The following is a 17,061-nucleotide window of genomic DNA, read 5'->3' as shown; positions in this document are numbered from 1 at the left end:
CAGCTGGGGAACAGATATGAGGCCCTGGCAACATTGGAGGGAGATGAGGGAGAGGAGGAAACCCCTGGTGAGGAGGCCACTCCATGCACAGAAGAGACTGAAGGAGGCCAACTGACCCAGAAGAAGAAACGCTGGGTACTCATCATAAGTGACTCCATCCTGAGAAGAATAGAGGGTCCCATCTGTCACCAGGATCCCATGACGTGAGGTCTTCTGTTTGCCCAGAGCTCGGATTCAGGATAGGATGGAGATGATTCCAGCCCTTACCCAACCCACTGATTACTACCCCATGGTCCTAATCCATGTGAGCACTAATGATGCAGGTGAGAGTAGTCCAGATCACCTGATGAAGGACTATAAAGCTCTGGGGGGCAAGCTGAAGGAGACAGGGGCACAGCTGGTTTTCTGATCTGTTCTCCCAGTGAGGAGATGTGGACGACGTTTATGAGACTTGCATCTGGGAGGTCAACTTGTGGCTTCAGAAATGGTGTCTCAAGGTGGGCTTCAGCTTTTTGGACCATGACCCATACTTCAGAACAAGAGATATGCTTGGGTGGGATGGGCTTCACTTCTCCCCCAAAGGTAAGCATGTGTTCTCTTTCAGGTTGGCTGATCTCCTCCAGCAGGCTTTAAACTAAGTTAATCGGGGGAAGGGGAAGATGAATACAGATGGAGCCACAGAACACCGAACCAAGAGACACCCCCAAGATCAATCCAGGTATGTAGCAAAGATCCTATTAGACAGCAATTTAAGCGGTATTATCATACACACATGTCAGAAGCATGGGAAACAAGCATGAGGATCTAGAGCTCTTGCTAGCGAGAAACAACTTTGACCTAGTGGGACTCACTGAAACCTGGTGGGACTCTTCTCACAACTGGGTGGTGGGAATAGAGGGCTATAGGTTGTATAGGACAGATAGAGTAGGGAAAAAAGGTGGGGGAGTTGCTCTCTATGTCAAAGAACAGTACACATTTTCCCTAGACAAATTAGGGTCAGAGGGTGGTCAAGCAGAGACTCTGTGGGTTAGAAGCCAAGGGGTTCGGGGTGAAAGGGATCTGGTGGGGGGGGGGGGTCTACTACAGGCTACCACATCAGGACAACGAGCTAGACCAGGAATTTTCCAAGCAGCTTGAAGAGACTATGAGGTCTAGAGATATGGTTTTCATGGGGGACCTTAACTACCCAGACATATGCTGGGAGGAGCAGTCAGCTAGATCTAACCACTCTCGCAGGTTCTTAACCTGTATTCAGGACCTCCACCTAACACAGGAGGTTAGGTGTCCCACCCGAGACAATGCCTTGCTCAACTTGGTGTTGGCTACAGGGGATGCCCTCATGGGTGACTTGCGGCTTCAAGGCAACTTAGGGGACAGCGATCACCAAATGATTAAATTCACTATCCAGTAAAGGGAGGGTATCATACCCAGCAGGGCACAGGTGCTAAACTTTAAAAAAACTGACTTTAATAGACTCAGGGAATTGGCTAGCAGAGTGCTAGGAGCTTGGATATGTTGAGGGTCCAGGATGGGTAGACATTCCTTAAGGAAACCATTATTTGGGATCAGAGGGAGTTAATCCCATGGCAGAGGAAAGGGGGAAAGAGGGCCAGGAAGCCCCTTTGGCTAACCAGGGGCATCCAAGATACCTTAAGGGCAAAAAAAAGAGGCGTACAGGAAATGGAAGCAGGGGGTAGCTAGCAAAGAGGAGTATACTTCTTTGGTCCTCACCAAAGTCAGTCAGGAAGGCCAAAGCAACTCTAGAACTCAGGCTAGCATCAGGGATTAAGGACAATAAAAAGTCCTTCTTTAGGTATGTTGGGGGCAAAAAGAGGGTGCAGGGGAGCATAGGACCCATATAGGACAGGTGGGGGGCTTAGTGAATGATAGCAGGGACAAGGCAGAGCTCTTCAATGAGTTTTTTGCCTTTGTCTTCTTAAATGGGAATCTAGGCAAACCCTCAACATACATCATGGACACCAACAAAAGGAACGTCAGCCCACCAACGGTCAGTGCCGACACAGTAAAAAGACACTTGGAGGGACTGGACATATTCAAATCACCAGGGCTGGAGGGACTCCACCCATGGGTAATCAAGGAATTAGCGGGAGTCATAGCTGATCCACTGGCAAGGATATATGAGCACTCATGGTGCTCGGGTCAGGTTCTGGAGGATTGAAAGAGGGCTAATGTCATCCCAGTCTTTAAGAAGGGGAGGAAGGAGGACCTGGGGAACTATAGACCAGTCAGCCTTACCTCTAAGGCTGGGAAAATCCTAGAAAAAATGATCAAGGAGCACAATGTGCTAATGTGATGCAGAGGGGTAACCAGCATGGGTTTTTAGCAGGTAGATCCTGCCTGTCTAACCTAGTTTCCTTTTACAACAAGGCCACCAATTGTTTAAATGCAGGCGCAGGTGGGTGTTATATATCTGGACTTCAAGAAGGCCTTTGACAAAGTATCCCATATCATCCTTTTAAATAAACTGAGGGGATTTGCCTTGGATGATTATACAGTAGAATGGGTAGCAAATTGGCTTAAGGGTCACACTCAGAGGGTGGTGGTGGATGGGTCAGTGTCAACCTGGAAAGATGTGTGCAGTGGAGTCCCTCAGGGCTCAGTTCTGGGGCCAGTGCTGTTCAACATTGTCGCAGAGCACTCAGGTGCCCTGCGCCTGAGAGCAGAAACACAACTCAGGGGAGACCCCTAGTGGAAAGATGTGGGAGGTTCAGCTGCCAGTTGCCTGGGCAGCCAGAGTAACAGGTGCTGGTTGCCAGGACAACTGCTGGGGAGCCAGCTAACAGGAAGGGGCAGGGCCTGGCCCATATAAACCCAGGCGGGAGGCCAGGAGGGCAGTTCCCCTCTGGCAACCAAGGAAGGAGGAGCTTGGCCAGTGCAGACAGAGGGGACAACTCTGACTGTGTGAGCATCCCCGGAGTGCTGCTGGGGGTTGAAGTATTTCCTCTGGTAGGGATTGAATGCTGCTTGGCCGGACAGGTTAGTTTTATGTTATAGCCCAGGGGACTTTGTGTTGTGTGTTTGCTGTTACACCAGAGGACCGGATGAGGCTATTAGGGGTTGGAGGAGGCCTTATAGGGGCTCCACAGTAGCTTGGGGACTGCGGTGCCAGAGAGGGTACAACATTCAGGGGTGTATTGACCCCAGACCCAGAGCGGGCAGTTGCAAAAAGCCCTGGAGCGGGCAGGGCAAGACAAGCCAGGAGCCAGGACAAGACAAGGGCAAGAGTGCCAGTGGAGGCGCAGGCTGTGAGACAAGCCAGAGAAAGTCCATGTGGCGCAGACAGTGGAACAGACCTGAACAATGTCAGGTACATCTGCGAGGCTTGGGCTGCAGTGTAAGGGGAGGAAAGGAGCAGTAGCTAGTGCCCCAGGCACCAAGACAGAAAATGGGCAGCCTCCCATTTGATTAATATCTTCCAATCAAGCAAGTAACAACAAGGCATGGCAAGCGAGAAGGCGGGTGGTTGGCCCATAATCGGTGTTGCGGGGTCACTAGTAGACGGACCCAAAGAGGCACACTTGTCACAAACATCTTCATCAGTGATCAGGATGAGGGAGTGGGAAGCACCCTGTCTAAATTCGCAGATGACACAAAATTATGGGGTGCAGCTAACACCCTGGAGAGGAGGAACCAGATCCAGGTGGACCGAGATAGGCTGGGGAAGTGGGCAGAGAGCAACAGGATGCAATTCAATAAGGACAAGTGCAAGGTGCTGCATCTAGGGAGGAAGAACTGCCTACAGGCTGGGGGGGCGACCTTCTCAGCTCCACTGAGGCAGAAAAAGATCTTGGGGTCACTGTTGACTCCAGGATGAACATGAGTTGCCAGTGTGATGAAGCAGTTGGCAGAGCCAATCGCACCTTGTCGTGCATGCATAGGTGCTTCACAAATAGGTCCAGGGAAGTGATTCTCCCCCTCTACGCGGCCCTGGTCAGGCCACAGCTGGAGTACTGTATGCAGTTCTGGACACTGCAGTTCAAGCGGGATGCGGACAACCTGGAGAGGGTCCAAAGAAGGGCCACACACCTGAGTAGAGGCCTGCAGGGAAGGCCCTATGAGGAAAGGCTAAGAGACCTTATCCTCTTCAGCCTCTCCAAGAGAAGGCTGAGAGGGGACCTTGTGGCAGCATACAATTCATAAGGGGAAAACAACATAAAGTAGACAATGATCTGTTCACCGGGGCACCCCCTGGAATGACAAGGAACAATGGCCATAAACTACTAGAGAAAAGGTTTAGGTTGGACATTAGGAGAAAGTTCTTCACGGTCAGGGTTGCCAGGATCTGCAATGAGCTCCCAAGGGAGTTGGTGCTCGCCCCATCCTTATGGGTCTTCAAGAGGAGACTGGACAGGCACCTGGCTGGAATCACATGACCCCAGGTTTGGTGACACTTTTCTTGCCTGCCAGGGGCAGGGGGTCGGACTAAATGGCCCACTGAGGTCCCTTCTGACTCTAGGAATCTATGACTCTTACTCTAGCTTTTCTTCCGGCAGAATGAATAGCACAGCAGCATTTGCACTACGGAGAAAGACAGTTTCTTATTATAAACATCTTAATACCACCTTGTCTGGTTCATCGTGTCAATTTTAGCAGATATAATTCCATTTCCATTCATCCCCTCTCTCCCTTCTGCCTGCCTCTGTGGTCGTATGATAAAATAAATAGAACATAATTGAGTCCTTAGGCAAGGGAAGGAATTACTAATAAAAAGCAAACTCATTAAACTATAACAAGTTCATACTTGGTAGTGCAAATGAACTCAAATCTCAGTTTGGTTGTGGACTTTTATCTGTAGCAAATAACCCAGACTTCACAGAAGCATCTCTGATGTGCTGAGACTCCATGCTTCACACCATTAGGAGTTAGCAGGTACAAGCCCACAGTGAAGTAGCATAGAGCAGTGCTAACTTAGGTTAGCTCCTCAAGAAATCCTGCAGCTCTGAGGCACAAACTTTCCTAGTGCTTCAGGAGTCATGGGGTTCATCTGTATGATCCACCTTCTTTTTTGATTCTGTAATGTGATGCTCTGTCTGTGACTGTCCAAGTCCAGTGATCAATACAACACTTCATGAATTAGTTTTCACTTCTGATGTCTGTGAGTTTCTTCAGTTGCCTGAAGTCATCCACAATAGGGACCGGATGAACTTCTAAATATAGAGCTTTTTAATTAAAATAAAATTCAATCAAATAAAGCTACCATTAAATAAAGCTACCACAATAGAAAATGCCTAAATTTCTAAACATAGTATTTTAAAAAATAAACAATAGCTCCAATCACACTGCACTGGGGCAATTTCTACTACACTCACAAGAGTATGGCTGTGTTATATAGTCCTTGTACCTTTCCTCCCTGCAATATGCAAATCACAAGGATGTAATCACAATTTCTGCACCTTTTTCTAAAAGAAAAACCCTGTTGGTCAAACACTCATTCTGTGCATAGAAGTATCGCTGTTGGCAGTGCATTAGGGCCCTGCTACACATTTAAATTAAAACTGGACAGAAACCCAAGGGCTTAGCCCAAGAAGGCAAAATATGATAAAAGATTTGAGGTAAAATTTTCTACAATGGCTATGTGATTTAGAAGTATAAGTTGCTCTGCAAAATCAGTGAGGCACTAAGAAGCCAGATTTTCAAAAGTGTTTAGAGTCCAAAAAGAGCCAAGAAGGAGCTAGTAGGATTTCCAAAAGCACTGAAGTCCTGTTGGTCACTAGTCTCATTACACACTTTTGAAAAGCCCCACAGTGACTGTCCATATCTTGATGTTCACAAATGCCTTTACAGATGTGGTCCTTGAAATCTACATTGCAGTGATTGTGAAGGAGATGGCACCCAAAGTATCTTTACAAAGGAAAACACCGTGCCATGTAGAAATATTGAAAGTTTGTGAGTTACTTTCTGGTCTCGCTGATTTTTTTCCCAAAAGTAAAGAAAAGAAAAAAAATGGGGATGGGGGAAAGGAAAAAATAAAATCAAAATATGAAGGTAGAAATTCAGCTAGACCAAGAGTATGACCAAAATATGTAATACTAATAACCAAGAAACATTATAAACAGCAAATCAGTTCTCTATCACATACCTATTTTTTTCAGTATTTCAAGATTTCGGTCCCTCAGCTCAGTTTTAGATTTCTGGTATGTGTATACACAAACACACACATATATCATGTTTTAGTAGGCTTAGAACCACGCAGTAAATGGAGCTGATAAAATAAAAGTAAAGGTGAATTGTGGGAAGCAGGAAGAAGAACACAAAAATGGAAAGATAAAAGAATGAGAAGAGAGAAAGGAGGGAGAGTGGGGCAGGTGGGGATGAAGGATTTCTTTTGAAAATGGGACAATGGCACTTTTGAATTTTTTTTCTTGAATCATAAAATCACTTTTCAAATAATACAAAATCATCATAGACTTATAATTTACAATAGATCTGCTATAACAACAGCAATTTCTTCCTGCTTAAAAACCATTTAATGTAATAAATTGTCAGTTAAGATAGAGAAAAACATGTCAGTTGTCATCCTATGTTCTAGAGGTGTGACAGTCTTTAAAAATTTTAATGCATTAAACATAACCTCATATTCTTTTGTTCTTCCATGCACATAATGTAATTTTCGTCTGTGACTTGAAAGCAAAAAGACTTTTACTTCATGGTGAAAAATCAATCTGGGATTTTACTTATGAAAAAAATCTTTTTTCAAGTTCATGTTGGCAGAAGTTTCATTGCATATAGACTTTCACAATAAACAGATTGTATCTCTTGCTATGATTGGACAGAATATTGAGTAATAAATACCTCCTAAGATGCCATTTCTGCTTATATGCAAACCTGTATTATTGTATGTTGCTTAGAGACCTATACTGAGTCAATTTGCTTTAACAAGAATGGAGAAATTGTAAGTCAAGCTACTTAATTTAGACACACAGATATAACACTCAAGGACACCACGGATGGCTAAGCCTTCAAACACATAAAGACACAATTCTAGCCCTGAGCTCCACAGTTCTTGGAAATACTATTTTTAGCTGGATTAGTGGTAAAAATGTATGGTTTCGATGCTTTGAATAGAAGTTCGTGTTCAGATGTAAATGCTTGATCCTGATATCCTCATTCATTTCAAATTCCCTTTGATTTAATGAGAGTTGGGACTGGGTGAGGACCATAGTCTTGCTTGAAGGAAAAACCTACCAGTGCCTTGAATGACATAGAAGGCCTTTTCCCATATCTATATCTGTATCTTTATAAGCATCTTTATGATGGAATGTAGACCTATAATTACTTGGCCCTTGAAGTCTCTATTCCAGCAATCTTTCAATAAGACTGGAAATATGTCATAATCAGTGAGATAAAGTTCAACAGGGACATGTGCAAAGTCCTGCACGTGGGATGGAATAATTGTATGCACAAATACAGACTGGGCAAGGACTAGGCTGCAGTACTGCAGAGAGGGATCTGGGGATTACAGTAGAGTATAATAAGCTGAATATGAACCAGTAGTGTGCTTTTGCTGCAAAACAGGCCAACAGCATGCTGGGCTGTACCAATAGGAGTGTGTAACAAGGAGCCCTTGGCCTTGCTCTTACCTTTGTGGGACAAAGAGAGCCAGCAAGGGCCTTTTAAAAGCAGGGGGTGTTGTGGCTCAGAGGGATGAAGGCACAAGGGAGGAAAATACAGCTTCAAGGGCCACTAGAAAGAAGCCCTGAGTGGCAAGCAGCAAAAGAGAAAAGAGACAAGGTCCTGCAGTTGCTAGTAGCCCTCCCCAGAGGGGACTGAACTAGGAAGCATTTAGAGCCAAAGGGCTGGCAGCTGGCAGGGCTGCAGGGGCTAACAAGAAACACCTGTGCTGGCCAGAAGGGGAGGGGCTTGTGGGAATAAAAATCTTTCCCTCCAACTCAAGAGGGCACTGTAGTCCTTTCTGGAAAGGATGCAGAGCTGCCAGGTCATGGTAGTGCCTGGATGCACAGTAAGGGGGGACCTGGTATGTAAAAGGGGAGATTTTTTTTCTTCTTTTTTTCTCTGAGCAGAGCCACAAGGATGAATATTTAAGTTCATTTTGTTTTGGTGCTGCGCTGTGAGTGCCAACAGGGGGGTTATTTTCATTGGGATCAGGCTATTAAGAACCAGAGGACAGGAAGACGTTGTCAAGGGAGGATTGAAGGATGCATTGAAAGATGCCTTAAAACACCCTACCAGTTTTAACTCCTTTTAGGCCTGAGGTCCACAAAGAGATAAAGTAAGAGGTCTGTGAGCAATGTGAGGGCTGAGAGAAGGCCAGAGAGGGGAGGAAGAGTTTAACACCTTCGAGCCCAGAAAACCAGGAGGTCCAGAATCTAGATTTGGGGTGGGGCAGCTTAAAGCCTCAGTCAACCAGCTGCTATGCAGGCAGGTATTATATTTAGGCATGAATACCTGCAGCAAATGCAGGTACCAAATTTAGGTTCAAATAGATAAAGCACATTAATGCATGTGTAGATGCTTTAAAGTGCATTAACGCTCTGTGTGTGGACTGACTTGGGACTAACTTTATAACTGGCCCATGGTAGATGAAAAATGGCCTATAATACCCCAAGCAACCACTCAGTCTGATAATCTGTACAAAGTGAGCTATTAGCACAAGGTGACTGCAGCAGTATATTCCGAGCAGCCCCCATCATTGTCTGAAGGGAGTTCAGTTCTGGATGAGGTTTTGTTGAAAGTCCTCTAAGCTCTTACAAAAAAAATGTTAAACAGGAGATATGAAGCTTATTTGGGGGTTGGACATGTAAGAGAAGAACTAATGACATTTTATATTAGCCTCAAATGAACAGCAACATTAAGGAAGTTAGGAAAATTACAGGTCCATCCAAGCAAAAAACACAACACACCTCATACAAGTGGTACTGAAGAATATGGCCTGCTAGTAGGGCTCAGAAACATAGAACTCAAGGCTGCAAACCCAGAGGGACTTTGGCAGTGATCTGGCAGCAGGGGGCTTTACCTGCACCGTGGCCAGGTGGCAGGGAGAAGAGGCGGCACCGCCAGGTAAGCTGGAAGCAGTAGCTTGGCTCACATACAAACCAGGTTGTAACAACCTGCTGCTGCTGCTGCTGCAAAAAAGCCTTGCTGACCACTGCCCTAGAGCAATAGATGTGCTGATGTTGACTGGAAGAAATCTACATACTCATTCCAGACTATCATTCTCACTTCCAGAAGACAAAGTATGACAGCATATCAAATCCACTTTTGCTAAATGTTATACCTGATAATGTAATGTGACAATACCGTGCAGTTTATTGGATACAGGTTTAAACAATTTATAGTGAAATTTGGGTTTAGTTGTAGAACTGCTAGGCTCTATTATTGCTTATCTAATGGAAAATGATTTAAAAAAATAAAGCAATTACTGAAAGAAACTGTGACCGAATTCTGATCTGTACTTACCATTGTTAAATTACAGTGTAACACCAGTAAAACAGTGTCAGCTGCAGATTATTTTTAATAGAAAACTGAGAAGAGAAATATCTGTAATGACGGCAGCTGATGTCAGAGGAACTGGGGATTAGTGACAGAAAAAAATATGATCTATGGTCTCAAGTTCTGTCAGAGGCTCATGAACATAATACAGTGCACATATGTCATGGAAATAAATGGTCTGAAACATCAGTGGTTTTACATGAGGTTGCCTGGTAATCTTGTAAGAGAGACTTACATGTAGAAGAAGAATAAGAAATACCTTATCCAGCTGCCAGCAGCATACAGATAAGAAGCATGGAATTTGCCACGTTGCCTAAAAACATCCTAGTTACACAGCAAGTTAAGACAACCAGGCCCCAGGACATAATACTGCCAGAACGAATGAAGTTACTGGGTGCATCCAGATGAGTGCGGCCATGCTGTATGTGGTGCTACAAACATGTCTGCAGTGCTACTTACTGCATAGTCAGGTGTTCTGTACGCCACAACGCTGTGCTACCCATGCGTGCACTGCTCTGGTTTTTTTTTCTGTCTTTTTTCTTTTGACTCCTGGCTGCTTGCCAATAAGAATGCAGAACCCTCCCTGGGGTGTTCATAAACAAAGCAAAAGCAAAAAACTGAAAGTGTGCATGCAACCCCTTCAGCCCAGCTGAATTTTTTCAGGCTCCAGCTATCAGCTGTCCAAGGGCTCCCTCACTTCTGAAAGGGAACCACACTTGATACCCCTACCTGGGTTCCTGGTTCCCAGAGTCCAGTGGTGATTACCAGCTTTTTAATCTCCAGTCACCCTCCCCGCCTTGGAGATGATACTGGAGACTGCCTAGCCCTTTGAATGCTGGGCTCTGCCTTCCAGCTTCCTCCTTCCCTTCTAAACAGCACCGTGTCTTCTTTTATAGGTTTGATGAATTGCGGTTCACTTATATCATCTGGTGGGCATCCCTGGAGCTGGAAGGAGCAAGAGCTTATAAACCAGTACTGCAGTACCATACACCACTCCTCTGTTGGTCATGGTGTTCCTGTAGGTAAGTCAAACAGGCGGCCAGCCTTTAGTGGGCCCCAATCAATTGATCAGCAGTTGTCAGCCGTGGCCCTGACACTGTGACTAAGTGACTCCTGCCTGCCTCTCCAGGTCTCACCATTACACAGATTTACTTGTAAGTACTTATGGAACAGTAATATGTGTAAAGGCCAACTGGGAGCACATTTGCTCCTATTCAGCCACACCACTAGTGGTGCAGCTTGAGCTCAGCCCCAGGGCCCCCTGACTGGGAGCCTCTCCTGCCCCAGAGCTGGCCTGCCTTTATTGCAGCCCAGCCACAGGCCATTTAAAAGCCTGCAGGAAGTTTGAGCCTTGGGGCACAACAGCAAGGAGCCATGGGGGGAGAGGTTTTGGCCTCCGTTGGCCCTGCACAGACCATGGGCTGCCTGTGCCAGCATGCCTGTGCCAGCATGCCTGTGCCCTGGTGCTGCTGCCTGGCATTGCAGTGCCACATGGCCACCAAGCCCATGCCATTCAGCCCTGCAGACTGCTTGAGGCTGCTGCCAAGCCTGCCAGCACCCGGGTCAAACTGCAGCTTGCTTCTAGCTACCAAGGCCAGCTCCAGCTGTCTGCAGCCAACTCCCAGAAGCCTTCCTAGACTCTGAAGGTGCTGTGGGGCATCATTGCACCATGCAACTCTTAGTTCCATGCCATGCCCCTACACTGGGCACTGCAGGAAGCTGCCCAGGCCCATCAGCACAGGGACAGCTGCATGGAGGCCCAGAGAGCCAGTGTGGAAGCTGCCATGGGACCCCTGATGATTGACACCATATGTTGCCACCTGGGGCCCCACTGGTTGCAAGAAGAGACTGGCAACCTCATGGCACTGTGGGGCAAAGTGGAGGTGCAGTGGCAGTTTACGTGGGGTGGGAGCTCCAACACCCATGTTTACAAGGGGCCATCAGGCCAGATGCAGGAGTGCGGCATGAGTGGTTAGCATGGTAGTGCTGCATGAAGGTCAAGGCCTTCCAGGCACAGTGAGTCACCATCCTCAACCAGAACTATTGGTCAGGGACTGTCTGCAAGTCAATGCCCTTTATGTGGCACCTGGATACCTTCCTCATGCCCTAGGGCCCAGATTGGAGCCGTGCTGTGTAGGCATGCCAGTGCCACGCACATCATAAGCCTGTCTCCAAGCTCTCACTCTGGCCTGGCATCTGTGGTGATGTGTCACCAGAGGAGGGCCCCTCAGGGGTGCCAGCAGCCCATCCTGCCAAGCTTCCTGACCCCAGCCTCCACCAGTAGCTCGGAGAGCTGGAGCCAGTGTCTGCCCTGACAGCTCTGCAACTTCAGCCCCAGCCAGGAGGCATTTCTGGCCATGTTACTACCAGTGAGCAGCAGCACCAGCTCCCCCCTGAGTGGGAGGAGGGGGGTCTTGGCCAGGTACCTGCATGCCGCACCCCACCGCCTGATGTGTCTGCCAAGAGCTGCATGTCATTAGCAGCAGCCAGGACAGCTTGGAGCCACTGGTCATGCCAGTGCTGTGCACATCATAAGCCTGGAGGGCCCATCCCACCCCAGCCCCTGCCACTGGCCCTGTCCCCGGCACCCCCTCCCTGCCCCACCTTCACACCCAGCTCACCCCTGACCCCTGGGTTCCACCACAGCACACACACACAGGGAGGCAGGATAGTGCAAAACTTTATTGAGCAGCCCATACCCCCAAAGTTAGGTGGGCATGAGCCTCTCATACACCAAAGAATGCATTGATGCCAGAAGTGGTGTCCTCTTCAGCTGCAGGGGCCTGATGTGTAGCACAGCAACAGGAAGCCCTTCAGGAGGCAGCAGAAACTGTGGGGCAGCCCGGGCTTGCCTCCTGTACCATCAAATATCAGGGTCCCATGCCAGGTGTGCAGGTTAGCCTGGGGCACCAGGGTCAGCAGCAGCAGCAAGGCATAGTGAGTTGGGCACCTCTTGATCCATGCTAAGAGCTCCTTGTGCAATGACCAGGACACACACAGCAGGGACACACAGGGCACAGCATCAGCACAGGGTGGGGCTGGCCCCAGGGCACCTCCCTAGAGAAGTCCCCTGTGAGGACAGTGGGTGTCCAGGCAGTTTCTTGTCTCAGTCAGGCACTCAGGAGTGCCACCCCCCCGAGTCCAAGTGCTGTAGGATTGGTGGAAGCATAGGAGACCAGTGGGCCTGCAGGAGGAGAAGGAGGGCAGTGGGGTTTGGAGCCATACCAGCAGGTGCTGTCAGGACCCTGGCCTATTCTGGCCTGGAAACAGGGCAGAGAAGGCAGGCTGCCTCCAGCCAGCAGCCTGCTGGCCCCTGGGAAGTGAACAAAGACAGTGGGGCTTGGGAGGTGGCCACTGGGGCACAGGCCAGCCTGGCCTACTTATCATGGTCCCTGGACACCCATGCATGCCTAACCCCCAGTCTGAGGCTGGGTACTGGCCCCTCGTACAGAGCACCTAATCTCAGAAATGTTGCAAACTCTCACAAACAGCGTCTTTCCCATGGCTCATGCAGCTGCACACAGGGGAGAGGCCACAGTTGGCACCTGATATGCAGCCTCAGTGTTGCCACCTTCACAGCTGGGGCCCTAAGGATGCACCAGCTCTGCAGGAGGGGGACATAGGATTGGACTCTCCTCCTGGACTGGCTAATGACGGCCATGGAGTATCTGCAGGTAGACACACAGATGTGGTGGGCAGAGGATGTCGCCTAACAAGACAGATGGTGGATGGAAGATGTCACCCATGAGGATGTGTGAGACTGGGTGGACCGGAACTTCAGGTTGCAGCTCCTGGCCCTGGAGCATGAGCACATGGAAGCCCTGTGGGACCAGAGCATGGTTGTGGCCAGGGCAGTGCAGGCCAAAGAGGAGGACTGCTGGGTGCTAGACACTGTCTTGGCCCTCACAGTGCCTGCCCCCTGGTAGCCACTAGGGCTGTGTGAAATTTTGCTGGCCGTTTTGTTTCAACGCTGTTTTGACCAATTTTGAGGTCATAACAGCAAAATCAGAATGAAACAAAGACCATCAAAATAGCCTCGAAACAAAATGAGGCTAGTCATAATGTTTCGACCATAGGCTGTGGATGGGAAGTCAGTCCAGCTGGGCTAACTTCCCATCCCCAGTGCAAGATCTGGGAGGGGATGGGAAGTCAACCCAGTGGGTTGACTTCCCATTCCCCATGCTAGATCCCAATCCCCGGTGCTAGATTGCGAGGGGGGAAGGAGGCAGCCCAGCTTGGCTGCTTCCCTATCCCCAGCACTAGATCACTTGCGGGGGACGGGTGGCAGCCCACCTGGGCTGCTTCCTGATCCCCCTTGCTAGATTGTGTGGGGAGTGGAAACCAGCCCAGCTGGACTGCCTCCCATCTTGGTGAGATCTAGCTCAGGGGATGGGAAGTCAGCTCAGCTGAGCTGACTTCCCATCCCCAGCAAAATATCAAAACAGCATTGAAACAGGCTTTCTGTTTTGATGGAATGGGATGGAACAGCTTTTTTTACTCAAAATTCAAAATGGAACACTGTTCAGTTGAAACTCAAGGCAAAATGGAATGGTACCATTTTTCACAGCCCCGTTAGCCACCAGCCACCCAGTAGCAGGCCCCCTTGTGGTCCTGGGTGGATCCAGTGCCCCCTCCACCAACCAGGAGCTACTGCCCCAGTCCGGACCTGGGTCCCCTGTCACCCCGCCCCCCTGCCTGGACCCAGCTCTGCCACTCACTTCAGCTCCATAGATTTTCTGGTTGGTGGAGGAGGCACTGGATCTCCACCCTGCTCGAGCTGGCCTCATGCACCAGCCTCTGCTATGTGGGCCATCTCTTTGGGGTGGCAAAGCTACTGCTGGGGAAGCTATTCTGGAGGTGTGTGGTGTCCCTCAGAATTTGTTGAGGCACACAGTGCTCCTTGTGCATGACCTCCTGGTGGTAGTGGCAGGGTTCTGGGCCCTGGGATTCTCCCAGTGCACAGAGGTCCTGAACAGGACCCTCACTGCCATCATCTTCCCACCCCATGGCAATCACCCCTACTATAGCTGGAGGGACCTTCAGTGTTGCACTCCAGGCCATTGTAGACCACCCTGGTGCCATCACACATAAGTGCCAGCTGGGAAGTCATTGCCCATGACACCCATGTGTTCCATAATTCCACTCTGCCAGGCCAGATGCAGAGCACCTGCTTCATGCTGCAGGTGCTGGACCTGCCGCAGGGTGCATTGGTACAGCCACCCCTGCTCATTGATGGCCCTGGCTACCTGCTCCTGCCCTGGTACATGCATCCCTACACCAGGCAACTGGACCCCTGACAGGCCCACTTTAACTGGTGCCTGAGCTGGACCTGTGACCTGGTGGAGTGTACAGTTGGCTGCCTCAAGGAATGCTGAAACAATGTCACCATGTGCCTCAAGTTCACCAGGGACAACCTCCCCTGGGTCATGGTCACAGCTTGCATACTGCATAACATCTGTGAGGCATGGGTGGAGCTCTTCTTTGAGGTCTGGGTGGATGAGGTTTGGTGAACAGAAGACACCTGGCAGTGGGAGCACCACCTACAGCGAGAGCAGCGGATCTCACCTGCCGAGGCACCAGGCAAGCTCCACACCTGCCACGGGGGGCCAGGGTACAAGTGTGCAAGAGGTGCTAGCTGAACAACTTCTCCTGTACTCCTCCTTGTGCCCATCTGGACCATAACCCACTGACCCCCCCATCCCCTCCACTGACCCCCATAACCATGCTCAGTGAACACCTATCTCAGAAGAACAAGGTTTTATTCTTCTCACATCAAACAGACCCCCTCTCCTTCCTCCCTTTCCAACACACAGATTTTCCCCTCTCCCCAGCAGAGCCCTTCCAGCACCCACCCTACCAACCAACAGTAAAACACCCTCTTTCTTGTGCTAATTATTTACATTGTGCTTTTCATGTTATCCTAGGGTGGGGGGGCCATGGGGTCGGGGCACCTAAGGGGCAGAGCTCGGGAACAGGTGGCCAGCATCCTTGCTTCTATCTGATCACCTATGGGTGTGTATACCACAGTGAGCCTGGCAGGTGGGGGGCTCAACCAGGGGCACTGGCAGCTAGTGGTCCCCTGGCACAGGTGGCTCCCCCTCTGTCACTCCATGTATAGGGCCAGCAGGGGTGGCATGTGATCCTGGCCCTGCTGCAGGCAGCTTTGGCTCTGCACCCATGTGAGGTCAGGGCAGGTGGCAGGGTTGGGCCCAGGTGGGTGGTGGAGGACCCAGGGCAGGGGCACCTGGCTGGTGAAGGTGATGCAGGACCTCCTCCAAGGCCCAGGTGGGGGCCTGCTGCTGGGGCCAGGTTGGGCTAGGGTCAGGAGTCAGCAGTGATCAGCATGAAGGTGACCACCAGGGCCAGAATGGTGTCTAGCACCTGTAGATAATTGTCCATGACCTGTACTGCCCTGCCCAGTACTGTAGTCTGCACCTGCAGGGCCTTCACCCACTCTCACTCCAAGGCCAGGAGCTGCACCCAGAACTCCTAGTCTGCCTGATCCCTCATGTCCTTGTGGGCCATATCCTCCACCCACCAGGTGTCTGCCAGATGTTCCTCTGACACCATCACCAGCTGGTCCAAGACAATGGTGCAGTCCTTGGTCCGCCTCTGGTGAAGCCGGGACATACTCAGGGCCCTGATTCAACCTGAGGTGTCCTCCCACAGTGCCATGTCACCACAGGTTCCAGGCCTGGGCAGGGGCTCAGGCAGACTGCCCATGCTTCTGTACATAGCACAGCTGTGACCTGGGTCCCAGGGTATGAAGATCTCTGTCAGTTGCCACATAAAGGGCATGGATTTGCGGGCAGTACCTGACTGACAATTGTGGTTGGTGATGGTGACACACTGTGCCTGCAAGGCCTTGACTTTCATGTGGCACTGCCATGCCGGCTGGTCATGCCTGCCTGCACTCCCACATCTGGCCTTCCTGGACCCCCACTTTGCCAAGCTCTTGAGTTTTAATGCCTCACTAACTAATCTCCTGAGCATACTGAAGTTAGCTTTTCTGAAGTCTAGCACTTCAGCCCTGCTGGTTAGTTTACCTACCCTTTGCTGGATAGTGAATTTAATCAATCAATGGTCACTATCCCCTATGTTACCTTGTACCTTCAGATTCCCTATCAGGTCATTCCTTGTAGCTAACTCCAAGTCCAGCAAGGCATTTCCACTAGTGGGATCGTATCCCTCCTGTGTTAGGTGGAGGTCCTGTATGCAGGTTAAGGACCTACATGAAAGGTTAGATTTGGCTGACTGCTCCTCTTAGCAGATGTTAGGGTAGTTTAGGTCAGCTATGACAACCATATCTCTTGACCGTATGACCTCTGAGAGCTGTTTGGAGAACTCCATGTCTAGCTAATCCTCCTGGTGTGGTGGTCTATAGTAGACCCTCATTACCAAGTCCCTTTCCCCCTGACCCTCTTGTATCCTGACCCACAGTACCTTGGTTTGGCCCTCCTCTGATCCCATCTTGATTATAGAGGATGTATATTGTTTCTTAACATAGAGAGAAACACCCTCCCCCCCAACCATTTTTCACCACTCTGTCCCATCTGTACAATCTGTAACCCACTGTGCCTACAGTCCAAT

The 17,061-nt window shown here is 49.6% G+C and overlaps 1 long non-coding RNA gene across 1 annotated transcript in view; it reads left to right on the top strand.

Moving 5' to 3' along the window:
- Positions 1-10,447: 10,447 nt before the first annotated feature.
- The window catches only part of LOC149872164 (uncharacterized), a 29,957-nt gene continuing 23,343 nt past the window's right edge, over positions 10,448-17,061 (top strand). Inside the window, exon 1 of the long non-coding RNA XR_016440635.1 lies at positions 10,448-10,493. This is a non-coding gene — a long non-coding RNA (uncharacterized LOC149872164). The remainder of the gene's footprint in view (positions 10,494-17,061) is intronic.

This window comes from Crocodylus siamensis, chromosome 2 (assembly GCF_052110815.1).
Source record: "Crocodylus siamensis isolate JL-2025a chromosome 2, ASM5211081v1, whole genome shotgun sequence".
Lineage (NCBI taxonomy): Eukaryota > Metazoa > Chordata > Crocodylia > Crocodylidae > Crocodylus > Crocodylus siamensis.
This window is presented reverse-complemented; position numbering and strand designations above follow the sequence as displayed.